This window comes from Oncorhynchus kisutch, linkage group LG2 (assembly GCF_002021735.2).
Source record: "Oncorhynchus kisutch isolate 150728-3 linkage group LG2, Okis_V2, whole genome shotgun sequence".
In the NCBI taxonomy this organism is placed as follows: Eukaryota; Metazoa; Chordata; class Actinopteri; order Salmoniformes; family Salmonidae; genus Oncorhynchus; species Oncorhynchus kisutch.
Genome location: NC_034175.2, coordinates 66,861,434 through 66,889,403, shown reverse-complemented (window position 1 = coordinate 66,889,403; position 27,970 = coordinate 66,861,434). Strand labels below are relative to the sequence as shown.

Sequence of the window (27,970 nt, the reverse complement as noted above, 5' to 3'; positions counted from 1 at the left end):
AGTATTTCTCTACACCCACAATAACATCTGCTAAATACGTGTGTATGTGACCAATACAATTTGATTTGATCAAGGCTTTTATTAATTCCAAGTTTATTATCAAGTTCTTAGAAAACATACAAATGATGTCACAGCTTCAGGTCTTCAGGCACGGGTCAGTCATGATAGACAGGTAGACTGACCAATTAGATATTTTCTTCTGGCCCTTAGCTTTCGAAGAGTTATGACAGATGACAGGGGAAGTATTTTACAGTCACTCAGAGACCACAGCATACACGTGTATATAATGAACTCAGAATCAAAAGGTGTTTACAACTACATTCATTTCCCCAGTATACTAACTGTTATATGATCATGGATAGGGTACAGTACGAACCATTTCAAACCCACTCTGTGTATGTCACAATGAGAGACCTGTCAGTTCTTTTTTGGGGGTTGCAACAAATGCAGATTTATGTGATGTCAGAAATAGGTGTGACGATGTGAGGTCACAAGAGAGAATTACCATTTTATGTGATGTCACAGAAAGCATTGACAGGAGAGTCTGGGTGCATCACAATAGTCTGAAATAGCTTCCTCAACTCCTTTCAGAAATCTGCACTTGCTACGTAGTAGCAATCCAAAGCCATATGGTATTGCTCTCTCCAGTATTCTCTCATCAGTGTAGTTGAAGGACAGGAAGACACTTCAAACCCTTGATATTCCATGTCTTAACTAAATACAAGTTACATAAAAAATGAATGTAAGGGATTTGGCCAGCTTCTGGTTTCCATGCTGTCACGCCCGCCACCCACCCACCCACCCAACCACCCACCCACACACACGACAACTAACCGTTAATAACACACTACTTGTAAACCATACAAGAAAAAAGGAAAAACATGTATATTTAAAAAACAAGTATTTTCTTTGTAAAATGAACAAGAGGCGGCGTTGAAAACACTATTTACAATGGCACTTTTTTTGCAGAGGAAAGGTACAAAACCAATGTCTTACTTTTTAAAAACAAACCAATGTCTCAGACAGGGTGTTTTTGAGTCTGTGTCAGTTTGCAGATAATTCTGAGGCAGAGGAGGTGGCAAAGCAGAGAGTAACAGAACAACTGGTGCAAAGCAGAGAGTAACAGAACAACTGGTGCAAAGCAGAGAGTAACAGAACAACTGGTGCAAAGCAGAGTAACAGAACAACTGGTGCAAAGCAGAGAGTAACAGAACAACTGGTGCAAAGCAGAGAGTAACAGAACAACTGGTGCAAAGCAGAGAGTAACAGAACAACTGGTGCAAAGCAGAGAGTAACAGAACAACTGGTGCAAAGCAGAGAGTAACAGAACAACTGGTGCAAAGCAGAGAGTAACAGAACAACTGGTGCAAAGCAGAGAGTAACAGAACAACTGGTGCAAAGCAGAGTAACAGAACAACTGGTGCAAAGCAGAGAGTAACAGAACAACTGGTGCAAAGCAGAGAGTAACAGAACAGCTGGTGCAAAGCAGAGAGTAACAGAACAACTGGTGCAAAGCAGAGAGTAACAGAACAACTGGTGCAAAGCAGAGAGTAACAGAACAACTGGTGCAAAGCAGAGTAACAGAACAACTGGTGCAAAGCAGAGAGTAACAGAACAACTGGTGCAAAGCAGAGTAACAGAACAACTGGTGCAAAGCAGAGAGTAACAGAACAACTGGTGCAAAGCAGAGAGTAACAGAACAACTGGTGCAAAGCAGAGTAACAGAACAACTGGTGCAAAGCAGAGAGTAACAGAACAACTGGTGCAAAGCAGAGAGTAACAGAACAACTGGTGCAAAGCAGAGAGTAACAGAACAACTGGTGTAAAGCAGAGAGTAACAGAACAGCTGGTGCAAAGCAGAGTAACAGAACAACTGGTGCAAAGCAGAGAGTAACAGAACAACTGGTGTAAAGCAGAGAGTAACAAAACAGCTGGTGCAAAGCAGAGTAACAGAACAGCTGGTGCAAAGCAGAGAGTAACAGAACAACTGGCCATCTCTATGTCTCAGTCTGTCCTATACTGGGACTATTGGCATATTCACAGACCTAGTGGCCAACTCTGCCATTACTCATGACTTTCAGTGGGTCCTGACCAATAGGGGCTACAGGAGGAGAGTTCCTGCCCCTCCCCCTCTGACCCACGAAAGTTGGACATTGTGCGATGGGCCAAGTTTGATTTGTGTAGCGCAGCCGATATCTGTGCTCTGTTCTGCTGACGTGTGTTATGACGACGTCACAACAGAAGGCAGGTTGGGCTCTGCAGATGTCAAAGTGAGAGATAGAGGGTTGTTGTGCTGATGTCACAATGACACAGAACTCTTTCACTGTGATGAGATAAGGAGAGAACACGTGTCCAGGTTATTGTCGTGTTCAAAACAACTGGGAAATAGGAACTCTGACTTCTGACTTCAGCGCCTTCAAGACAACTGGGAAATGGGAAAAATAGTTTGGAATGGTCATCCAACTCTAAAACTCTGGCATCTTTCTAGAACTCCGACTTTCCGTGCTGAAGATCACAGACATCATGATTTGACCCAGCTCCTCCCACAGGATCATGATGTAATAGTGGGATGATGTAACAGTGGCACAATAAACAGGAGCAGGAGGAGCAAAACTGGATCTCAAACGGCATTCTATCCTCCACATATTAGTATAACACCTTTGACCTGTGCACTATATGGGGAATAGGGTGTGATTTGAGACTTGGCCAGAGCCTGCCGTGCCCTCTCCTACGTGATCTTCAGAGTGTTGCCCTCTCCTATGTGATCTTCAGAGTGTTGCCCTCTCCTACGTGATCTTCAGAGTGTTGCCCTCTCCTACGTGATTTTCAGAGTGTTGCCCTCTCCTATGTGATCTTCAGAGTGTTGCCCTCTCCTACGTGATCTTCAGAGTGTTGCCCTCTCCTACGTGATCTTCAGAGTGTCCCTCTCCTACGTGATCATCAGTGTCCCTCTCCTACGTGATCTTCAGAGTGTTGCCCTCTCCTACGTGATCTTCAGAGTGCTGCCCTCTCCTACGTGATCTTCAGAGTGCTGCCCTCTCCTACGTGATCTTCAGAGTGCTGCCCTCTCCTACGTGATCTTCAGAGTGCCGCCCTCTCCTACGTGATCTTCAGAGTGCCGCCCTCTCCTACGTGATCTTCAGAGTGCCGCCCTCTCCTACGTGATCTTCAGAGTGCTGCCCTCTCCTACGTGATCTTCAGAGTGCTGCCGTAGGTCTGCTGTACCACCACCTGCACGTTGTCCAGGATGAAGTCAAAGGCCATGCTCCATACAGACTCCACAGACTGCTGCATCAACCTGCCATGACATAACACATAAATAAACTAAACACACATGCCTTAGGCCTAACACACTTAAATATCTAATAAACTAAACACACATGCCTTAGGCCTAACACACTTAAATATCTAATAAACTAAACACACATGCCTTAGGCCTAACACACTTAAATATCTAATAAACTAAACACACATGAGAAAAAGAGAAAAACACTAATTGAAATGGAATCTCAACAACAGGGGTAGAATGATCCTCTATTCCCAAACAGGTCCTATTTGACAATGGCCGAGTGGTCCCTCACTGAGACAGAGGTGAAGAGGGGAGAGTTAGACCACGAATGGACCGTACCTCTTCATGTAATTGATGATCAGGTCAAGTTTCTCTAGGTCTTTGTCATTGATCAGATCAGTGCAGTACTTGACTACCTGCAGAATGTCCTCCTCCATGGGGTCTGAGGGGGGAAAAGTACTTAGAAAAATGCAAAACCACATCTTTAACACAGTCAAAACCACATCTTTAACACAGTCAAAACCACATCTTTAACACAGTCAAAACCACATCTTTAACACAGTCAAAACCACATCTTTAACACAGTCAAAACCACATCTTTAACACAGTCAAAACCACATCTTTAACACAGTCAAAACCACATCTTTAACACAGTCAAAACCACATCTATATCTCTCTAGTCACCCCCAAGACCAATTCTTTCTTTGGCCGCCTCTCCTTCCAGTTCTCTGCTGCCAATGACTGGAACGAACTACAAAAATCTCTGAAACTGGAAACACTTATCTCCCTCACTAGCTTTAAGCACCAACTGTCAGAGCAGCTCACAGATTACTGCACCTGTACATAGCCCACCTAAAATTTAGCCCAAACAACTACCTCTTTCCCAACTGTATTTAATTTTTATTTATTTATTTATTTTGCTCCTTTGCACCCCATAATTTTTTTATTTCTACTTTGCACATTCTTCCATTGCAAAACTACCATTCCAGTATTTTACTTGCTATATTGTATTTACTTTGCCATCATGGCCTTTTTTTGCCTTTACCTCCCTTCTCACCTCATTTGCTCACATTGTATATAGACTTGTTTATACTGCATTATTGACTGTATGTTTGTTTTTACTCCATGTGTAACTCTGTGTCGTTTTATCTGTCGAACTGCTTTGCTTTATCTTGGCCAGGTCGCAATTGTAAATGAGAACTTGTTCTCAACTTGCCTACCTGGTTAAATAAAGGTAAAATAAAAAATAAATAAAATAAAAAATCTTTAACACAGTCAAAACCACATCTTTAACACAGTCAAAACCACTTTTTTAACACAGTCAAAAACACAACTACAGTTGTGGCAAAAAGTTGAGAATGACACAAATATTAATTTCCACAAAGTTTGCTGCTTCAGTGTCTTTTTGTCAGATGTTACTATGGAATACTGACGTAAAATTACAAGCATTTCATAAGTGTCAAAGGCTTTTATTGACAATTACATGACATTGATGCAAAGAGTCAATATTTGCAGTGTTGACCCTTCTTTTTCAAGACCTCTGCAATCCACCCTGGCATGCTGTCAATTAACTTCTGGGCCACATCCTGACTGATGGCAGCCCATTCTTGCATAATAAATGCATGGACTTTGTCAGAATTTGTGGGTTTTTGTTTGTCCACCCGCCTCTTGAGGATTGACCACAAGTTCTCAATGGGATTAAGGTCTGGGGAGTTTCCTGACCATGGACCCAAAATATTGATGTTTTGATCCCCGAGCCACTTAGTTATTCAGAACCCACCCTGGCTGGAGCCTTTTGCCTTATGGCAAGGTGCTCCATCATGATGGAAAAGACATAGTTCGTCACCAAACTGATCCTTTTTTCCGGATGCCCCAAACAATCGGAAAGGGGATTCATCAGAGAAAATGACTTTACCCCAGTCATCAGCAGTCCAATCCCTGTACCTTTTGCAGAATATCAGTCTGTCCCTGATGTTTTTCCTGGAGAGAAGTGGCTTCTTGGCTGCCCGTCTTGACATTCAACACCAGGCCATCCTCCAAAAGTCTTTGCCTCACTGTGCGTGCAGATGCACTCACACCTGCCTGCTGCCATTCCTGAGCAAGCTCTGTACTGATGGTGCCCCAATCCCGCAGCTGAATCAATTTTAGGAGACGGTCCTGGCGCTTGCTGGACTTTCTTGGGCACCTAGAAGCCTTCTTCACAACAGTTGAACCGCGCTCCTTGAAGTTCTTGATGATCCGATAAATGGTTGATTTAGGTGCAATCTTACTGGCAGCAATATCCTTGCCTGTGAAGCATATTGCCATCATACAAACTGAGGCAGCAGACTTTGTGAAAATTAATATTTGTGTCATTCTCAAAACTTTTGGCCACGACTGAACTATGGCAGCAAATGTCCCCCTTTTTCCATAGATGGTAGTAAACAACCCACTCCCCATTCTGTACCTGAGATGGTAGTGATCCATTCTCTGAGTAGTGTTCGGATGTCCCTGAAATCACAGGCTCCAGCCAGGGTGGGTTCAGGGCAAGGGGTGAACTTGGACAGAGTCTCTGGGTCGTCCTGCTGTAGGGGGGAGGTGGAAGGTCCATTCTCCAGCTGGATGGGGGTCAGTTCAGGTCAGTTTAATCACTATGCATCATTAATAAAACAGACAATTTAACTTGCATAAGTGTTTAGGGGCTCACCTTGAGGCCATTGGGTAGGTCACTGGGTCTGAGCACGTGTGGTAGGTCTTTGGCCGGGGTGTTTCCTGGTGGGCGGGGCCTCTTTAGAGGGGAGGGGCCTTTCTTGTCAGGGCTGTTGTTGGCATTCTTCTTGAAGCAGCGCTTCATCCGACCCACCCCCACATGCTTCAGATGCAACAGGGGGTTCCTCTGGTCTGTTACAGAGAAAGAGGAGGGGGGGGACAAGCGAGGCGAGGGAAGGAGTGAAAGGTAGAGAAGGAAAGAGAGAGATAAGGGGGCAATGCAATGAAAGTTTCATTTGATCATTAGTCGGTTCTATGGTTCTTTCCAGTGTATTGCTAAATGGCATATATATTCTATATTATATTAGTCTCCACTGAGCGTACAAAACATTAAGAACACCTGCTCTTTACATGTCAGACTGACTGGGGAATCCAGGTGAATCCAGGTGAAAGCTATGATCCCTCATTGATGTCACCTGTTAAATCCACTTCAATCACTGTAGCTGAAGGGAAGGAGACAGGTTAAAGAAGGTTTTTTAAGCCTTGAGACAATAAGACATGGATTGTGTATGTGTGCCAGTCAGAGGGTGAATGGGCAAGACAAAATATTTAAGTGTCTTTGAATGGGGTATGGTGCCAGGCGCACTGGTATGGTGCCAGGCGCATTGGAGTCAACATGGGCCAGCATCCCTGTGGAACGCTTTGGACACCTTGTAGAGTCCATGCGCAACGAACTGATGGGACCATTCTTATTAGGAAGGTATTCTTAATGTTTGGTAAACTCAGTGTATATTATTGGATAGATATACTGTATTCTTACCCATGATCCCATGGGTGTTCTCTCTGCGGCCGTACACTGAACGCAGCTCCTCCTGGAGTTCTCTGGGGAGTGCTGCAAACACCTCCAGGTCAACCTACACACACACACACACACACACACACACACACACACACTCACACACACACACACACACACACACACACACACACACACACACACACACACACACACACACACACACACACACACACACACACACACGGAGAGAGAGAGACAGACAGACAGAGAAACAATATGTGCGTGTTTATAGGGGATGTTGCCGTTAATGAGAATGTTTGTGGGTGTGTGTGTGTGTGTGTACCTGGGAGAAGTCAGGCAGTTCCAGTATGATGCCTGTGGAGCCGGTCTGTCCAGACTGTTTGGGGATCTGAAGCACCAGTGCTCCTACAGGAGGGGTAGCGGGGAGAGGAGGAGAAGAGGGTAGAGGGGAAGATGAACAGGAAGAGAGAGTAGAAGAGGGGCCAGGGTGAAGGGGGCGTTGGTGTGACCCGTTGTGGGTTCTCTCTGTGTCTCTGTGGGTCCAGGAGTGCTCCACCCGTTCTCTCAACTCTGCAGGCAAGGCCTCCAACACCGACCGGTCCACCTGACATGGACACAGACACACATGGACACACATACAACATGTATCCTGGGAAACCTGTGTGTGAGGGTGATTTTACTGCCCAAAAGACTCCTTTCTAGCTTCTACCTCCAAGCCTCCAAGCCATAAGACTGCTGAACTATTCATCGGGGAGTGGAGAAGGGGGACAGGACTCTGGCAGAGGAACTATTTTCCTGACTGGTGCATGTGTCAGTAATGGCGGTATTAGGTGGCGAATCTGAAGGGAGAGAGACAGCAGAGGTCGTTCTATGGCTCGATGACTGGCTCCTTGAGGTAACCACTAACAAGAACTCACACACACACACACACTTACCTGTATAGTTATGTTGGGCGGGGGTGTGCTGGGCCAGCAGCTTGTCTCTGACGTAGCATGTTTTAGGGCCCGTGGGGTCCTTGGGGAAGGAGTATGCCCCCTCGAGGAGCTGCACCTGGAGGCCCACCCCCCTCAGGTCCTGCACCTTCAGCCTCATTGCGTGGAACAGCTTGATGACCTCACTGGCTATCAAATGACCACAGTCTGTAAGCTGGGCCAGGGTCACTGACCTGAGAGAGGAGAGAGGGGGAGAGAGGAGAGGAGGGTAGAGGAGAGAGGGAGAGGAGAGGAGAAACGAGGAGGAGAGAGGGAGAGAGAAGAGGAAGACACTCAATTATGTCCCCTCAGTGTGTTCCAGGAAGTGTCTGAAATCTGTTTTGCCTGCTATTTACTAAAACTACATACTGTGTACTAATTGTACTACAAACTATTTAGAACATACTATTTTTATTTAACAAACAAATGCAGTAAGCAACAAATAGCATCCTAGGCTGATCCATCCTGAGATAGAGCAACAAATAGCATCCTAGGCTGATCCATCCTGAGATAGAGCAACAAATAGCATCCTAGGCGGATCCATCCTGAGATAGAGCAACAAATAGCATCCTAGGCTGATCCATCCTGAGATAGAGCAACAAATAACATCCTAGGCTGATCCATCCTGAGATAGAGCAACAAATAGCATCCTAGGCTGATCCATCCTGAGATAGAGCAACAAATAGCATCCTAGGCTGATCCATCCTGAGATAGAGCAACAAATAGCATCCTAGGCTGATCCATCCTGAGATAGAGCAACAAATAGCATCCTAGGCTGATCCATCCTGAGATAGAGCAACAAATAGCATCCTAGGCTGATCCATCCTGAGATAGAGCAACAAATAGCATCCTAGGCTGATCCATCCTGAGATAGAGCAACAAATAGCATCCTAGGCTGATCCATCCTGAGATAGAGCAACAAATAGCATCCTAGGCTGATCCATCCTGAGCTAGAGCAACAAATAGCATCCTAGGCTGATCCATCCTGAGATAGAGCAACAAATAGCATCCTAGGCTGATCCATCCTGAGATAGAGCAACAAATAACATCCTAGGCTGATCCATCCTGAGATAGAGCAACAAATAGCATCCTAGGCTGATCCATCCTGAGATAGAGCAACAAATAACATCCTAGGCTGATCCATCCTGAGATAGAGCAACAAATAGCATCCTAGGCTGATCCATCCTGAGATAGAGCAACAAATAGCATCCTAGGCTGATCCATCCTGAGATAGAGCAACAAATAGCATCCTAGGCTGATCCATCCTGAGATAGAGCAACAAATAGCATCCTAGGCTGATCCATCCTGAGCTAGAGCAACAAATAGCATCCTAGGCTGATCCATCCTGAGATAGAGCAACAAATAGCATCCTAGGCTGATCCATCCTGAGATAGAGCAACAAATAGCATCCTAGGCTGATCCATCCTGAGATAGAGCAACAAATAGCATCCTAGGCTGATCCATCCTGAGATAGAGCAACAAATAGCATCCTAGGCTGATCCATCCTGAGATAGAGCAACAAATAGCATCCTAGGCTGATCCATCATGAGATAGAGCAACAAATAGCATCCTAGGCTGATCCATCCTGAGATAGAGCAACAAATAGCATCCTAGGCTGATCCATCCTGAGATAGAGCAACAAATAACATCCTAGGCTGATCCATCCTGAGATAGAGCAACAAATAACATCCTAGGCTGATCCATCCTGAGATAGAGCAACAAATAGCATCCTAGGCTGATCCATCCTGAGATAGAGCAACAAATAGCATCCTAGGCTGATCCATCCTGAGCTAGAGCAACAAATAGCATCCTAGGCTGATCCATCCTGAGATAGAGCAACAAATAGCATCCTAGGCTGATCCATCCTGAGCTAGAGCAACAAATAACATCCTAGGCTGATCCATCCTGAGATAGAGCAACAAATAACATCCTAGGCTGATCCATCCTGAGAATGCCTCGTAATGTTCAACTGCGTTGATTTGACGCCATTCGTTTATTTATGCGCGTCCTCTATTCTGATGATCAGCTGTTGTCAAACACACGCGAGGGTGAAAAGACGATGCTCTTCCTCAAAGGTGTGCAGCTAAAATGAGTATAACATCCTGGCATTTAAAGCACACCTCATTTTACATACCATAAAATGTTATATTTTCGCATACCAAAGAGCCTACTATTCATGGGTATTCAGACATGGCCACCGTGTCCATTGGTCTCGCTCACCTAGCCAAACTGTCACAGGTGCCATGACCATGTAGTTGGATTGCTCCACCCCTGCCTTACAGACCATGACCTTTAGGGTCAGCCTGCGACCCCTAAGCCCCGCCCCCTGCAGACGCTTCTGCACCTCAATGGACAGGTGGGTCAGGAACGACTCCGCCTCGTCCACCTGGTGAGATAGAGAGAATTTAGAGAAAGAGAGAATGGAGAAAGTGATAGAAAAGTCTGTCACTTTGAACAAGCAAAGAATAATGTCTGTTCTTCAGGAAATATCCCATTCAGAACAATCTGAATATTCTGCCTCCTTGAATAAGCCCCAGTTCTGATCAGTATAAACCAGTTATGACCTGCGTGGACCATATCGAACAAGCTCTTACCAGTGTAAACCGGATGAAACAGGTACGGACCTGTGTGAAGCGGATGTTGAAGTTCATCTCAGCAGAGACAGACTTCCTCTCTTTCTCGCTACGGACGGGCCGGTCGTCCAGACCTCGGCAGAACCTGAAGAGGGTCTGACCGGTGCGAGGGCCAAACTCCTGCTGCAGGTCCCCACATGACCTCACACCCAGAGATGCCAGTTTCCCACCCATAGAACGGCCCACACCTGAGGGAGAAGAGGGGAGAGAAATACAGGGATGGGTGGAGAAGGAGAGATGGAGGGTGGAGAGAAGGACAGTTTATATTTTGGAGATGCACAAGAAAGATGATCATCAGTTGCAGAGTAACTGTGTGTGTGGTTGGTGTGTGGCCAGCAGGTGGTGCTGTAGTGCCTCACCTGGTAGGCTGGTCACCGTCTGGTCCCTGATGAAGTCATCCACTTCCTCTGACCTCAGGAGGTACTGTCCGTTCGGCTTAGCCTTTCGGGTAGCCATTCTCGCCAACAAGATGTTGGACCCTGGACAGGTCAAAGGTCACAGAGGTTAGACAGGGTGTAATACAGTGGGAGGGAAACTATGCTGCCCCTCCGTTTCCAAATGCTTCCTCCCTTGTTGTGCCAACAGACTCACTGGCATAATGCACTGCATCTTTCTTTGGTTTCCTATACGGAGTCAACCCAGACAGTCTTTCCTGACATACTGTGCGTTACATGTCCATTGCGCTGCACACAAGTTAAACGTAGTCTTGAATGATGCATGCCAAGATATACCAGAGATAAGGGACTGTTGATATTGCAACCCCACAACTCAAACGCCGGTTCACCAGTATGAACGAAATCGCAAACCGCTTTTTTTTGTTCAAGCCCTGAAGAACTGTTGTCCGCTAAAGATGTTTGCATTTGCCAATTTATTGGTTGTCCAGTATCCAGACGACCTGTCCCCAGATTCCAATACAACCTCTTTCCGTAACGTGTTGAGGCCGGCAATTAATAATGAGAGGCTGAATTAAATATGTTACAGAACTGCTATATTTTGAAGCACCCCTCCCTCCTGTCCAGTTTCCCTGATACGCCTATGGCAATCAAGCTGGTTTTACCATCCCTGAAACTTTCGCTTCTGAGGAGAAATTATTTTCTCAACAAAGAAATCGTAACTAACTAAAGAAGCATTAGGCTCTCGGTCTGATGCCTTTTGAACAGCCAAGGCAGCTCCACTGTCGTTTATTCACCCAGATCTCTTTACACTTTCAATCAGTTAAACATTTTCTTTTTCAAGGCCTGAGGCACATTTCAGTCACATTCCCAAAGACCAAGAAACAAACACTTTGCTTTCTAGTCCATATGGAAATGAAAAAGGTTCATTAATAACTTTTTGTAGGGTTACTGCCAAAATGATTTATTAAAATAAATAAAATAGACATTGATGACAGGCATATGGGCCCCAAAAGAATTGCAGGGGTGTCCAGTATGCCAGCATACACAATGTGACTCAGGGGTGGCAGAGGAAGGCACTACTCATCCATGCCCACTGAGGCAGAGCACCCAGTCCTCTCCCTGACATCTGCTCTGATGGCACTGGCAAGTTCATCTGGTGTAACACTCAACTCAGCCAGCAGGGCAGAGCTATCCACCAACGCCTCGTCACAACTCAGGGCCTCGATATCATGAGAATAACTAGAGAGAGAGACAGAGAGAGAAACAGAGAGAGAGAGGCAGAGGAGAGGAAGAGAGAAGAGAAAGAGAAAAGGTAAATCAATTTGTTCTTTAATAGATGAGATTGTGCTACAATCCTACCAAGTAACTAATAGTCATAGATGACAGGTATAGAGAGAGAGTGTGAGTATCTATTCATCCATCCCCCCATCCGTATCTGGCGAGGGTCTCATACATGGCCAGGGCTACCTTCTTGTAGGCCTGGAAGTCATAAGGGACAGACTGCAGGGAGGGACACAGTTGTTTGGCCTGGCCAAAAAACATACCATTCCTCACCCCTGCCTGCCTGACAGACAGAAAGAGAGACCACATATTACTATAGGGTAGAGTATGTGTGTGTGTGCGTGTGTGTGTGTACGTATATGTGTTGTACCTGGCCTCATAGCTACAGGAGGCGATCTCAGCCATAGAGAGGGCAGCAGTATCCTGGTCAACACTGTTGCCATGGGAGATGTGACTCTCCGTCTCTGATGATGTAATTTCCTCCAGGTCCCCATCCTTCCTCTCTGACACAGCTGGATAGGAGTATTGTTTATGGTAGCACTGCAGCTCCAGCTGGCAGTCAACACCAGGCCTCTGGGCCACTCTGCCTGAACCATGGTTACTGGTCACCGCTACAGACTTCCCTGGGGGAGGAGAGGGGGGGGGTGCGGTTAGTGGGCGCTTGGGACTAGAATAGAAAATATGATAGATACTTGAGTGTGTGCGTGTATACCTTTGAGGTCTGGTCTGTGTCTGATCCCCACGGAGACAAAGAAACAGTCCATGTCCACATGCAGGATACAGGACTGAGGGCCAGGAGCAGCGGACAAACCTGGTCAACAGACAGGCAGACCAGGAGACAGACCAGGATACAGACAGACCAGGAGACAGACAGACAGACAGACAGACCAGGAGACAGACCAGGAGACAGACAGACCAGGAGACAGACCAGGAGACAGACCAGGAGACAGACAGACCAGGAGACAGACCAGGATACAGACAGACCAGGAGACAGACAGACAGACAGACCAGGAGACAGACAGACCAGGAGACAGACAGACAGACAGACAGACAGACAGACAGACAGACAGACAGACAGACAGACAGACAGACAGACAGACAGACAGACAGACAGACAGACAGACAGACAGACAGACAGACAGACAGACCAGGAGACAGACAGACCAGGAGACAGACAGACAGACAGACCAGGATACAGACAGACAGACAGACCAGGAGACAGACAGACAGACAGACCAGGAGACAGACAGACCAGGAGACAGACAGACCAGGAGACAGACACACAGACAGACCAACCAGGAGACAGACAGACAGACCGACCAGGAGACAGACAGACAGACCGACAGACAGACCAGGAGACAGAAAGTGTTAATACCCCTTGACTTACTCCACATTTTGTTGTGTTACAACTTGAATTCAAAATTGATTAAATAGTTTCCCCCCACCCCCCCTCACCCTACACACAATAACCCATAATGACCAAGTGAAAACATGTTTTTAGAATTTTTTGAAAATGAAATACAAAAATATCTCATTTACATAAGTATTCACACTAGAGGTCGACCGATTCATCGGAATGGCCGATTAATTAGGGCCGATTTCAAGTTCTCTTAACAATCGGAAATCGGTATTTTTGGACCCCGATTTGCCCCCCCCCCACCCCCCCTTTATTTAACTAGGCAAGTCAGTTAAGAACACATTCTTCTTTTCAATGACGGCCTAAGAACAGTGGGTTAACTGTCTTGTTCAGGGGCAGAACGACAGATTTTGATCCTGTCAGCTCCGGGATTCAATCTTGCAACCTTACAGTTAACTAGGCCAACGCTCTAACCACCTGCCTCTCATTGCACTCCACGCGGAGCCTGCCTGTTACGCGAATGCAGTAAGAATCAAGGTAAGTTGCTAGCTAGCATTAAACTTATCTTATAAAAAACAAATCAATCATAATCACTAATTAACTACACATGGTTGATAATATTACTAGTTTATCTAGCGTGTCCTACGTTGCATATAATCGATGCGGTGCGTATCGTTGCTCCAATGTGTACCTAACCATAAACATCAATGCCTTTCTTAAAATCAATACACAGAAGTATATATAGTATAAACCTGCATATTTAGCTAAAAGAAATCCAGGTTAGCAGGCAATATTAACCAGGTGAAATTGTGTCACTTCTCTTGTGTTCATTGCACGCAGAGTCAGTGTATATGCAACAGTTTGGGACGCCTAATTTGCCAGAATTTTACGTAATTATGACATAACATTGAAGGTTCTGCAATGTAACAAGAATATTGAGACTTATGGATGCCACCCGTTAGATAAAATACGAAACCGTTCTGTATTTCACTGAAAGAATAAACATCCTGTTTTCAAGATGATAGTTTCCGGATTCGACCGTATTAATGACCGAAGGCTCGTATTTCTGTGTGTTATCATGTTATAACTAAGTCTATGATTTGACAGAGCAGTCTGACTGAACGATGGTAGGCAGCAGCAGGCTCGTAAGCATTCATTCAAACAGCACTTTCGTGCGTTTGCCAGCAGCTGTTTATGACTTCAAGCCTATCAACTCAGGCTGATTAGGCTGGTGTAACCGATGTGAAATGGCTAGCTAGTTAGCGGGGTGCGCGCTAATAGCGTTCAAACGTCACTCACTCAGACTTGGAGTGGTTGTTCCCCATGCAGACATGGGTAACGCTTCGAGGGTGGCTGTTGTCGTTGTGTTCCTGGTTCGAGCCCAGGGAAGAGCGAGGAGAGGGACGGAAGCTATACAGTTACACTGGCAATACTATAGTGCCTATAAGAACATCCAATAGTCAAAGGTTAATGAAATACAAATGGTATAGAGAGAAATAGTCCTATAATAACTACAACCTACAACTTCTTACCTGGGAATATTGAAGACTCATGTTAAAAGGAACCACCAGCTTTCATATGTTCTCATGTTCTGAGCAAGGAACTTAAACGTTAGCTTTCTTACATGGCACATATTGCACTTTTACTTTCTTCTCCAACACTTTGTTTTTGCATTATTTAAACCAAATTGAACATGTTTCATTACTTCCTTGAGGCGAAATTGATTTGATTGATGTATTATATTAAGTTAAAATAAGTGTTCATTCAGTATTGTTGTAATTGTCATTATTACAAATACATTTTATTTTATTTTTATTTTTTAATTGTCCGATTAATCAGTATCGGCATTTTTTGGTCCTCCAATAATCGGTATCGGTATCGAAAAAAATCATAATCGGTCGACCTCTAATACAGACATACCCAAGATGACTCAAAGCTGATACAGACATACCCAAGATGACTCAAAGCTGACACAGACATACCCAAGATGACTCAAAGCTGACACAGACATACCCAAGATGACTCAAAGCTGATACAGACATACCTAAGATGACTGAAAGCCGATACAGATTTACCCAAGATGACTCAAAGCTGATAGACATACCCAAGATGATTCAAAGCTGTAATCGCTGCCAAAGGTGCTTCTACAAAGTATTGACTCATGGGGTGTGAATACTTATGTAAATTTAATATTTCAGTATTTTATTTTCAATACATTTGCAAAATTCTCTAAAAACATGTTTTCACTGTCATTATGGGGTATTGTCTGTGAGAATGTTATTGTATTTCATCCATTTTGAATTCAGGCTGTAACAACTAAATCTGGAATAAGTCAAGGGGTATGAATACTTTCTGAAGGCCCTGTACACAGCTATTCATGGTCTGCAAAATGCATCACACTCAAACAAACCCTGATGACATTATTAACAACTGCTGCTGCTCCAGTTTCAACTGTTCTGCCTTATTATTATTCGACCATGCTGGTCATTTATGAACATTTGAACATCTTGGCCATGTTCTGTTATAATCTCCACCCGGCACAGCCAGAAGAGGACTGGCCACCCCACATAGCCTGGTTCCTCTCTAGGTTTCTTCCTAGGTATTGGCCTTTCTAGGGAGTTTTTCCTAGCCACCGTGCTTCTACACCTGCATTGCTTGCTGTTTGGGGTTTTAGGCTGAGTTTCTGTACAGCACTTTGAAATATCAGCTGATGTAAGAAGGGCTTTATAAATACATTTCCTTGATTGATTGATCCACCACCATACTTCACAGTGTGGATGAGGTACTTTTCTGCATGGCTATCTTTCAGTCTACACCAAACCCACCTCTGGTGTTTGTTTCCAAAAAGCTCTATTTTGGTCTCATTTGACCATAGAACCCGGTCCCATTAAAGCTCTATTTTGGTCTCATTTGACCATAGAACCCGGTCCCATTGAAACTCTATTTTGGTCTCATCTGAACATAGAACCCGGTCTCATTGAAGCTCTATTTTGGTCTCATTTGACCATAGAACCCGGTCCCATTGAAACTCTATTTTGGTCTCATTTGACCATAGAGCCCGGTCCCATTGAAAGTTCCAGTAAAGTTCGGCGAACTGTAGGCTCTTGAGTTTGTTGTTTGATGACAGCAAAGGCTTTTTTTATGGCAACCATCCCAAATAACTCGTGGTTATATAGGTGGCGTCTGATTGTAGTTTGAGATTTTCTGACCCCAAGACACAACTAACGTCTGCAATTCTCCAGCTGTGATCCTTGGAGATTTTTTGGCCACTCTAACCATCCTCCTCACTGTGCATGGGGTCAATATAGACACACGTCCTCTTCCATGCTGATTGTTAACATCTCCAGGTGCTTGGGCCTTTTCAACCGTTGATCTATTTTCTTATAGCCATTTCCTGATTTGTGCAGCTCAATAACCTTTTGTCGCACATCATTACTGTATTCTCAGATCTTTTCCACAGTGATGGATGACTATGGGAACTTGGCCTGTGTGTCACCTCATATTTATACCCCAGTGAAACAGGAAGTCATGGCTTACTACTTAAGTGTTCCTAATTACTCCGGTGAACTTAAAAACTTAAAATATGAATGGGAATAGAATTCAGTTATATTTTACTCATAAGAACTTCTAGGGGTGCCAATAATTGTGGCACACATGTTTCAATAGAAAAATATTTAATTCACATTTATTTTTTTCAATAATTTTACTTAAATTAAAGGTTTGATTTTTGTGAATATTTTGAATTAAAGACCAAGAAGATAAACAGCAAATAAAAAAAATTCAGCAGCCCGTAATGCTCATATTTACCAAGGGTGCCAATATTAGTGGAGAGCATTGTACAAATATGAAAATACTCCTAAAACACACTCACCTTCTGAAGTCCAGCTCCCGGTAGCTGTGCTGGAGGTGACTGGAGATGCAGAGGATGGAAGGAGGTTGTGCCTGTCCAGGTTTAGAGTGTTCGTGGCTGGGGTTTGCAGGGACGGGACCAGGGGTCTGTGGGTGGGTGTAGGCTGAAGGAGGAGGCTGGATGCAGCCTAACTTGGGTTGCCCGTGGCTGGGTGGGTGGTGGGTGATGTGCCCTGGGTCAGAGTAAAGGTGGTTTGAGGAAAAGGGGCTGAGGAGGCTGGGTCGTAGAGTGAGGTGCCTGGGCTGGGGGCTGAGGTGGCTGGGCTGGGGGCCGAGGTGGCTGGGGAGAGAGTGGCTGGGCTGGGGGCCGAGGAGAGAGTGGCTGGGCTGTGGGTTGAGGTGGCTGGGGAGAGAGTGACTGGGCTGGGGACTGCGGTGGCTAGCTAGCGGGTTATAGTGTTTGGGTTGGGGGTGTAGATTGTCTGTGTGTAGATGACTGTGGCTGGATGTAGGAGTGTGGTGCCTGGATAGGGGCTGCCCAAGGCTAGGGGTTGGGTTGTGGTTATTGAGGCTGTGGCTGGGTAGGTGCCGCCCATGGAGGGGTCCTGCAGGCTCTTGGCCCTGGTGAACAGACACACTGGGGAAGCTCAGGCCTTTCTGCTTGGCATAGAGCTGGTACTGCAGGTAGGACAGGAGATGGCCAGCTTTGATACTGTTGGAGGGAAAGAGGTATGTTTAAACACTAAGTATAATGTAGATTACACCACACACACACACACACACACACACACACACACACACACACACACACACACACACACACACACACACACACACACACACACACACACACACACACACACACACACACACACACACACACACACACACACACCTGTCAGTGATCCACTCTGGCCGGACCACCTTCTGGTCCCTCAGCTCCTGTATCTTACTGTTGGGCAGGTTGTTAGCGATGATGTGGGTGGTGTGAGAGTGGGAGTAGTACACGTGGAACTGACCCCCATGCAGCATCATCAGCCTGCGCAGCTCGTCCACACTGGGCTCTGGGCATAGAATTAGAATGAATAGAACTAAATCTGAAATGCGGAATCTACTCATTGTAATCCTATGGGTCTGTGGCTCTGTGCACACACACACACAAGCAGGGTCGAGAGTAAGAACAGGGACAGACATATCTACGTCTGGACATATTATCACTGAATATTGGTCTTCTGGCCAATATTCATGATGTATATCCATATTGGTTTTACAGATATACTTCTTTAAGAGCAGAGGTCACAACAGAGAAGAGACGAGGAGAGATTAAGGAGTAATGTGATATAACCAAGCCTAACGCGTGCAACAGAGAGAGAGAGAATACTCCCTGTGATATTTGTAAAGTTAATTTACATATCCACTGTATCTTTCCTGTGGGTCAAAGAGAGATTCGACAGAAGAGGAGGAAAGAAATGGGATAAAAAAAGAGAAAGGATGATGAAGGCAGGAGGGGGAGGAGGGAGGAAGGCAGGAGGGAGAGGGGGAGGGAGGAAGGCAGGAGGGAGAGGGGGAGGGAGGAAGGCAGGAGGGAGAGGAGGGAGAAGGGGAGGGAGGAAGGCAGGAGGGAGAGGGGGAGGGAGGAAGGCAGGAGGGAGTGGGGGAGGGAGGAAGGCAGGAGGGAGAGGGGGAGGGAGGAAGGCAGGAGGGAGAAAGGAGGAGGAAGGCAGGAGGGAGAGGGGGAGGGAGGCAGGAGGGAGAGGGGGAGGGAGGAAGGCAGGAGGGAGAAAGGATGAGGAAGAAAGGAGGAAGAAGGCAGGAGGGAGGAAGGAGGCAGGAGGGAGAAGGGGAGGAAGGAAGGCAGGAGGGAGAAAGGAGGGAGAAGGGAGGAAGGCAGGAGGGAGAAGGGAGAAGGGAGAGGGGGAGGGAGGAAGGAGAAAGGAGGAGGAAGGCAGGAGGGGGAAAGGAGGAGGAAGGGAGAAGGGAGAGGGGGAGGGAGGAAGGAGGGAGGAGGGAGAAGGGAGAGGGGGAGGGAGGAAGGAGGGAGAAGGGAGAGGGGGAGGGAGAAAGGAGGAGGAAGGCAGGAGGGGGAGGGAGGAAGGAGGGAGGGAGGAGGGAGAAGGGAGAGGGGGAGGGAGGAAGGAGGAGGAAGGCAAGGAGCAGTGGTGGAAAAAGTACCCAGTTGTCATACTGTAGTAAAAGTAAAGATACCTTAATATAAAATGACTCAAGTCAAAGTCACCCAGTAAACTACTACTTGAGAAAAAGTATTTGATTTTTAATATACTTTTACTGTAAGTATCTCAAAATTCTAAAGGCACTCGCACATCCAAGCTCTTTTTTGCAGGTGCATGGAAACAATAAGGAACCTGCACACTGCTCTTGATAGTATCACTGATATTTAATAAGCTTACGTATCGGCCTCACGGCCTTCGTCAGAGTTTTTGTGAGTTTTTTAAATTAGAACCCTTATATAGACCTAGCCCCGCCCACATCCGCTCCACCGTCGAATGGGGTTGGAGGAGAAGGAAAAACATATTAGTGCTACCAAATATAACAATATGCATTTCATAAATATTCAAATTAAGTGTGTACATAAAACGTATTAAACAGGTCTATAAAACCACAATGAGGACATCGACCTAACAAGCAAGAGTCATCTGGAATAGGGGCATAATTCATGTTCACATTTACAACATAACATACATAGGAATTTCATCATTAACAACTTTAGGAAATAATGTCTGGAGGGTAAAAATCCAAAAACATTATCTTTTACTCAGAGTATTATTAATATCACTTCCCCCATCTGATATCTTAACTTTCTCTATGCCACAAAATCAAAAAGGAAATCACACACAGAATGAGCAATATGGCTGGTGGCATTGTCATGCTGGAGGGTCATGTCAGGATGAGCCTGCAGGAAGGGTACCACATGAGGGAAGATGATGTCTTCCCTGTAACGCACAGGTTTGAGATTGCCTGCAATGACAACAAGCTCAGTCCGATGATGCTGTGATACACCACCCCAGACCATGACGGACCCTCCACCTCCAAATTGATCCCGCTCCAGAGTACAGGCCTCGGTGTAACGCTCATTCCTTCGAGGATAAACGTGAATCCGACTATCATCCCTGGTGAGACAAAACCACGACTCGTCAGTGAAGAGCACTTTTTGCCAGTCCTGTCTGGTCCAGCGACGGTGGGTTTGTGCCCATAGACGACGTTGTTGCCGGTGATGTAAGGCAGGTCCTCACCAGACAACGGGCCTACACGCCCCCAGTCCAGCCTTTCTTAGCCTATTGTGGATTGTCTGGAGGGATTGTGCATTCCGATCCTGTGCAGGTGTTGTTACATGTGGTCTGCCACTGCAAGAACGATCAGCTGTCCGTCCTGTCTCCCTGTAGCGCTGTCTTAGGCATCTCAAAGTACGGACATTGCAATGTATTGCCCTGGCCTCATCTGCAGTCCTCATGCCTCTTTGCAGTATGCCTAAGGCACGTTCGCGCATATCAGCAGGGACCCTGGGCATCTTTCTTTAGTGTTTTTCAGAGTCAGTAGAAAGGCCTCTTTAGTGTCCTAAGTTTTCACAACTGTAACCTTAATTGCCTTAACGACCGTTCCACAGGTACATGTTCATGAATTGTTCATGAAAGCATAGGAAACCGTGTTTAAACCCTTTACAATGAAGATCTGTGAAGTTATTTGGATTTTTACTAATTATTTTGAAAGACAGGGTCCTAAAAAAGGGCAGTTTCTTTTTTTGCTGAGTTTATATGTAGTTGTGAACATTACAGTGTTCTTTAGCACTAGCGGGTCTTTTGTGTAGTAGTTAATCTCAGGCTTTCCCTAATGCCAAATTAAGATCTTAATCCACACCTTGTGGAGAACAGCCTCTTCTTATAAACCGAATGCACATCTCTGGTGCTTTCTCTAGATAGTCCTCTGTGGAGTGGCATATATGGCACAGTCTGAAAAACTAGCTTCTTGGAAGTCCTCTTTTTAATGGCTCAGCATGGAAGCTGTCCATTTATTTTCTATACAGCGTTGTAAACAGGGTTCCATTTGATTTCTCAATCCACATATCGAGTTAATGAACACATTTAGTGTCACATTCAATAGTGAATTTGAGATTTGGGTCAATGCCACTGAGTAATGCCATGAAGTCGGACAGCTCTTCTCCATATACAAAAAATGTCCTAAACATATCGATACCACTTCAGGACTTTATTCAAAAATTGATTTTCATTTTCATTAATAACAAAACGTTCTTCAAAAAGACCCACAACGAGTAGCATAGCTCGGAGCGAATGTGGAGCCTATCGGTGTTCCATTCGTTTATCATTAAACCTGAAATACAGTTGAAGTTGGAAGTTTACAAACACCTTAGCCAAATACATTTAAACTCAGTTTATCACAATTCCTGACATTTAGTCCTAGTAAAAATACCGTCTTAGATCAGTTAGGATCACCACTTTATTTTAAGAATGTGAAATGTCAGAATAATAGTAGAGAGAAGGATTTATTTCAGCTTTTATTTCCTTCAACACATTCCCAGTGGGTCAGAAGTTTACGTACACTCAATTAGTATTTGGTAGCATTCCCATTAAATTGTTTAACTTGGGTCAAACGTTTCAGGTAGCCTTCCACAAACTTCCCACAGTAAATTGGGTGAATTTTGGCCCATTCCTCCTGACAGAGCTGGTGTAACTAAGTCAGGTTTGTAGGCCTCCTTGCTCGCACATGCTTTTTCAGTTCTGCTCACAAATGTTCTATGGGATTGAGGTCAGGGCTTTGTGATGGCCACTCCAAAACCTTGACTTTGTTGTCCTTAAGCCATTTTGCCACAACTTTGGAAGTATGCTTGGGGTCATTGTCCATTTGGAAGAGCCATTTGCGACCCAGCTTTAACTTCCTGATTGATGTCTTGAGATGTTGCTTCAACATATCCACATAATGTTCCTTCCTCATGTCATCATCTATTGTGTGAAGTGCACCAGTCCCTCCTGCAGCAAAGCACCCCCACAACAAGATGCTGCCACCCCTGTGCTTCACGGTTGGGATGGTGTTCTTCGGCTTGCAAGCATCCCCCTTTTTCCTCCAGAAATAACGATGATCATCATGGCCAAACAGTTCTATATTTGTTTCATCAGACCAGAGAACATTTCTCAAAAAAAGTACGATCTTTGTCCCCATGTGCAGTTGCAAACCGTAGTCTGGCTTTTTTATGGAGGTTTGGAGCAGTGACTTCTTCCTTGCTGAGCAGCCTTTCAGGTTATGTCGATATAGGACTTGTTTTACTGTGGATATAGATACTTTTGTACCAGTTGCCTCCAGCATCTTCACAAGTATGTTTGCTGTTGTTCTGGGATGGATTTGCACTTTTCGCACCAAAATACATTAATCTCTAGGAAACAGAACGCGTCTCCTTCCTGAGCGGTATGACGGCTGTGTGGTCCCATGGTGTTTATACTTGCGTACTATTGTTTGTACAGATGAACGTGGTACCTTCAGGCGTTTAGAAAATGCTTCCGAGGATGAACCAGACTTGTGGAGGTCTACAAGAGGTCTTGGCTGATTTCTTTTGATTTTCCCATGATGTCAAGCAAAGAGGCACTGAGTTTGAAGGTAGGCCTTGAAATACATCCACAGGTACACCTCCAATTGACTCAAATTTTGTCAATTACCCTATCAGAAGTTTCTAAAGTCATGACATAATTTTCTGGAATTCTCCAAGCTGTTGAAAGGCACAGTCAGCTTAGTGTATGTAAACTTACACTGGAATTATAAGTGAAATAATCTGTCTGTAAACAATTGTTGGAAAAATTACTTGTGTCATGCACAACGTAGATGTCCTACCCAACCTGCCAAAACTATAGTTCGTTAACAAGAAATTTGTGGAGTGGTTGAAAAATGAGTTTTAATGACTCCAACCTAAGTCTATGTAAACTTCCTGCTTCAACTGTAGTTATACGGCAAAACATATTGAGCTATAGAAGTTTGGTGGTGGGTATTCCTTAGTATCTCGGTTTCTCAAATAGTGTGAGCTCTTTTCTTTTCCTTCGCCTCCAACCCCATTCGATGGTGGAACGGATGTGGGTGGGGCTAGGTCTATATGCTAATTTAAAAAACTCACAAAAACTCTGACGAAGGCTGTGAGGTCGATACGTAAGCTTATTAAAGAGCAGTGATACTGTCAAGAGCAGCGATACTATCAAGAGCTGCGATACTATCAAGAGCTGCGATACTATCAAGAGCAGCGATACTATCAAGAGCTGCGATACTATCAAGAGCTGCGATACTATCAAGAGCTGCGATACTATCAAGAGCAGCGATACTATCAAGAGCAGCGATACTATCAAGAGCTGCGATACTATCAAGAGCAGCGATACTATCAAGAGCAGCGATACTATCAAGAGCAGCGATACTATCAAGAGCAGCGATACTATCAAGAGCAGCGATACTATCAAGAGCAGTGTGCAAATCAAAGTTTATTTGTCACGTGCGCCGAATACAGTGGAATGCTTACTTACAGGCTCTAACCAACAGTGCAATTAAAACTTAACTTATATATATATAAAAAAGGTGTTAGGTAAGTAAAGAAATAAAAACAACAGTAAAAAGACGGTGAAAAATTACAGTAGCGAGGCTATATACAGTAGTGAGGCTATAACAGTAGTGAGGCTATAACAGTAGTGAGGCTATAACAGTAGTGAGGCTATAACAGTAGCGAGGCTATAATAGTAGCGAGGCTATAACAGTAGTGAGGCTATAACAGTAGTGAGGCTATAACAGTAGTGAGGCTATAACAGTAGTGAGGCTATAATAGTAGCGAGGCTATAACAGTAGTGAGGCTATAACAGTAGGGAGGCTATAACAGTAGCGAGACTATAACAGTAGCGAGGCTATAACAGTAGTGAGGCTATAACAGTAGCGAGGCTATAACAGTAGCGAGGCTATAACAGTAGCGAGGCTATAACAGTAGTGAGGCTATAACAGTAGCGAGGCTATAACAGTAGCGAGGCTATAACAGTAGCGAGGCTATAATAGTAGCGAGGCTATAACAGTAGCGAGGCTATAACAGTAGCGAGGCTATAACAGTAGTGAGGCTATAACAGTAGTGAGGCTATAACAGTAGTGAGGCTATAACAGTAGTGAGGCTATAACAGTAGCGAGGCTACATACAGACACCGGTTAGTCTGGCTGATTGAGGTAGTATGTACATGTAGATATGGTTAAAGTGACTATGCATATATGATAAACAGAGAGTAGCAGTAGTGTAAAAGAGGGGTTGGGGGTGGCACACAATGCAAATAGTCCAGGTAGCCATTTGATTACCTGTTCAGGAGTCTTATGGCTTGGGGGTAAAAACTTTTGAGAAGCCTTTTTGTCCAAAACCTGGCACTCCGGTACAGCTTGCCATGTGCCATGTGGTAGTAGAGAGAACAGTCTGTGGCTGGGGTCTTTGACTATTTTTAGGGCCTTCCTCTGATACCGCCTGGTGTAGAGGTCCTAGATGGCAGACAGCTTAGCCCCAGTGATGTACTGTGGCATACGCACTACCCTCTGTAGTGCCTTAAGGTCAGAGGCCAAGCAGTTTCCGTACCAGGCAGTGATGCAACCAGTCAGCATGTCCGACATGCTCTCGATGTTGCAGCTGTAGAACCTTTTGAGGATCTGAGGACCCATGCCAAACCTTTTTAGTTTCCTGAGGGGGAATAGGCTTTGTCGTGCCCTCTTCACAACTGTCTTAGTGTGTTTGGACCATGTTAGTTTGGGGATGACCAGGGATGTTCTCCTGATGGGTGTGTGAATTAGACCACATGTTCCTGTCCTGCTAAGCATTCAAAAAGTAACAAGTACTTTTGGGTGTCGGGGAACATGTGTGAAAAAGTACATTATTTTCTTTAGGAATGTAGTGAAGTAAAATTAGTCAAAAATATAAAATAGTCAAATACAGATACCAAGGTATTACTTTAAAGTGTTTTTACTATAGCACTTTACACCACTGGGAAGGAGAGGGGAAAGGGGAGGAGAGGGGAAAGGGGGAGGAGAGGGGAAAGGGGGAGGAGAGTGGAAAGGGGGAGGGGAGGAGAGGGGAAAGGGGGAGGAGAGGGGAAAGGGGGAGGAGAGGGGAAAGGGGGAGGGGAGGAGAGGGGAAAGGGGGAGGAGAGGGGAAAGGGGGAGGAGAGGGGAAAGGGGGAGGAGAGGGGAAAGGGGGAGGGGAGGAGAGGGGAAAGGGGGAGGAGAGGGGAAAGGGGGAGGAGAGGGGAAAGGGGAGGAGAGGGGAAAGGGGGAGGAGAGGGGAGGAGAGGGGAAAGGGGGAGGAGAGGGGAAAGGGGGAGGAGAGGGGAAAGGGGGAGGAGAGGGGAAAGGGGAGGAGAGGGGAAAGGGGAGGAGAGGGGAAAGGGGAGGAGAGGGGAAAGGGGAGGAGAGGGGAAAGGGGAGGAGAGGGGAAAGGGGGAGGAGAGGGGAAAGGGGAGGAGAGGGGAAAGGGGAGGAGAGGGGAAAGGGGAGGAGAGGGGAAAGGGGGAGGAGAGGGGAAAGGGGGAGGAGAGGGGAAAGGGGAGGAGAGGGGAAAGGGGAGGAGAGGGGAAAGGGGAGGAGAGGGGAAAGGGGGAGGAAGGCTATGTGGGAAAACAGAATAATGAGGCAGAAAGTTAAACATACAACCAATTGAAGAACTGAACCCCACATGAACCATGTCTATTATCTAGTAACACACAGACAGACACACACACACAGAGAGAGAGAGAGAGAGAGAAAGTGTAGTCAAGTAGCTATATGAGGGCTCACGCTAGGATCAGTTGGGTAAGGGTGTGGTATAGGTTAACGCCCATTTGTCTCACCTGTGTACCCTTTGACATAGATGGCCACCCCAGTGAAGATGCTGGAGCAGGCTCCATCTTTCGGCTTCTCTCTCGGGGCGTCCAGCTTAAACTGCTCATCCAGCTTGGACACCTTGGAAGCCATGTATCCACCCTGCGCACACACACCCAAACACAACAACCTTAGAATTTGTTCTAGCAAGAATACTCAGCCCCACATTTCAGACTGATATGAACATGCACAACTACGGGTCCTCTTATCATGTCCGACACACAGAACACGTCCTCTTATCATGTCCGACACACAGAGCAACTCCTCTCATCATGTCCGAGGTGAGTGATCGCTGTCCTGATATCCAGAAGCTCTTTGTCTAATCCGAGGTGAGTGATCGCTGTCCTGATATCCAGAAGCTCTTTGTCTAATCCGAGGTGAGTGATCGCTGTCCTGATATCCAGAAGCTCTTTGTCTAATTCGAGGTGAGTGATCGATGTCCTGATATCCAGAAGCTCTTTGTCTAATCCGAGGTGAGTGATCGCTGTCCTGATATCCAGAAGCTCTTTGTCTAATCCGAGGTGAGTGATCGCTGTCCTGATATCCAGAAGCTCTTTGTCTAATCCGAGGTGAGTGATCGCTGTCCTGATGTCCAGAAGCTCTTTTTGCGATAAGATATGGTTGCAGAAACATTATGTACAAAGTAAGTTACAAATAAGGCAAAAAAAACACAATAGCACAATTGGTTGGGCGCCCGTAAACTGCTGCCATTTTACCTGGACTATCTGCATTGTGTCCCGCCACCCACCAACCCCTCTTTTACGCTACTGCTACTCTGTTCATCAAATATGCATATTCACTTTAACCATATCTACATGTACATACTACCTCAATCAGCCTGACTAACTGTATGTATGTAGCCTCGCTACTGTATATAGCCTCTCTACTGTATATAGCCTGTCTACTGTTATAGCCTCACTACTATTATAGCCTCACTACTGTTATAGCCTCTCTACTGTTATAGCCTCGCTACTGTTATAACCTCACTACTGTTATAACCTCACTACTGTATATAACCTCACTACTGTTATAACCTCACTACTGTATATAACCTCACTACTGTTATAACCTCACTACTGTTATAACCTCACTACTGTTATAACCTCACTACTTTTTATAACCTCACTACTGTATATAACCTCACTACTGTTATAACCTCACTACTGTTATAACCTCACTACTGTATATAACCTCACTACTGTTATAACCTCACTACTGTTATAACCTCACAAAACCTCACTACTGTATATAGCCTCACTACTGTTATAACCTCACTACTGTTATAACCTCACTACTGTTATAGCCTCACTACTGTTATAACCTCACTACTGTTATAACCTCACTACTGTTATAACCTCACTACTGTTATAACCTCACTACTGTTATAACCTCACTACTGTTATAGCCTCACTACTGTTATAACCTCACTACTGTTATAACCTCACTACTGTTATAACCTCACTACTGTTATAACCTCACTACTGTTATAACCTCACTACTGTTATAACCTCACTACTGTTATAGCCGCGCTGTCTTTTTACTGTTGTTTTTATTTCTCTACTTACCTGTTGTTCACCTAATACCACCTGTAAGTAAGCATTTCACTGTAAGGTCTACCTCCACCTGTTGTATTCGGTGCACGTGACAAATAAACATTGATTTGACTATCCCGCAGGTAAAAAAGCCAGATGTGGAGGTCCTGGGCTGGCACGGTTACACGTGGTCTGCAGTTGTGAGGCCAATTGGACGTACTGCCAAATTCTCTGAAACGACGTGGAGGCGTCTTATTGTAGATTTAACCTTCATTTAACTA

At 45.3% G+C, this 27,970-nt stretch overlaps 1 pseudogene; it reads right to left on the bottom strand.

Annotated features, from left to right (window-relative positions):
• Positions 1–76: 76 nt before the first annotated feature.
• LOC109905071 (DNA repair protein REV1-like) lies at positions 77–26,255 on the bottom strand (annotated as a pseudogene).
• Between the last annotated feature and the right edge of the window lie 1,715 nt (positions 26,256–27,970).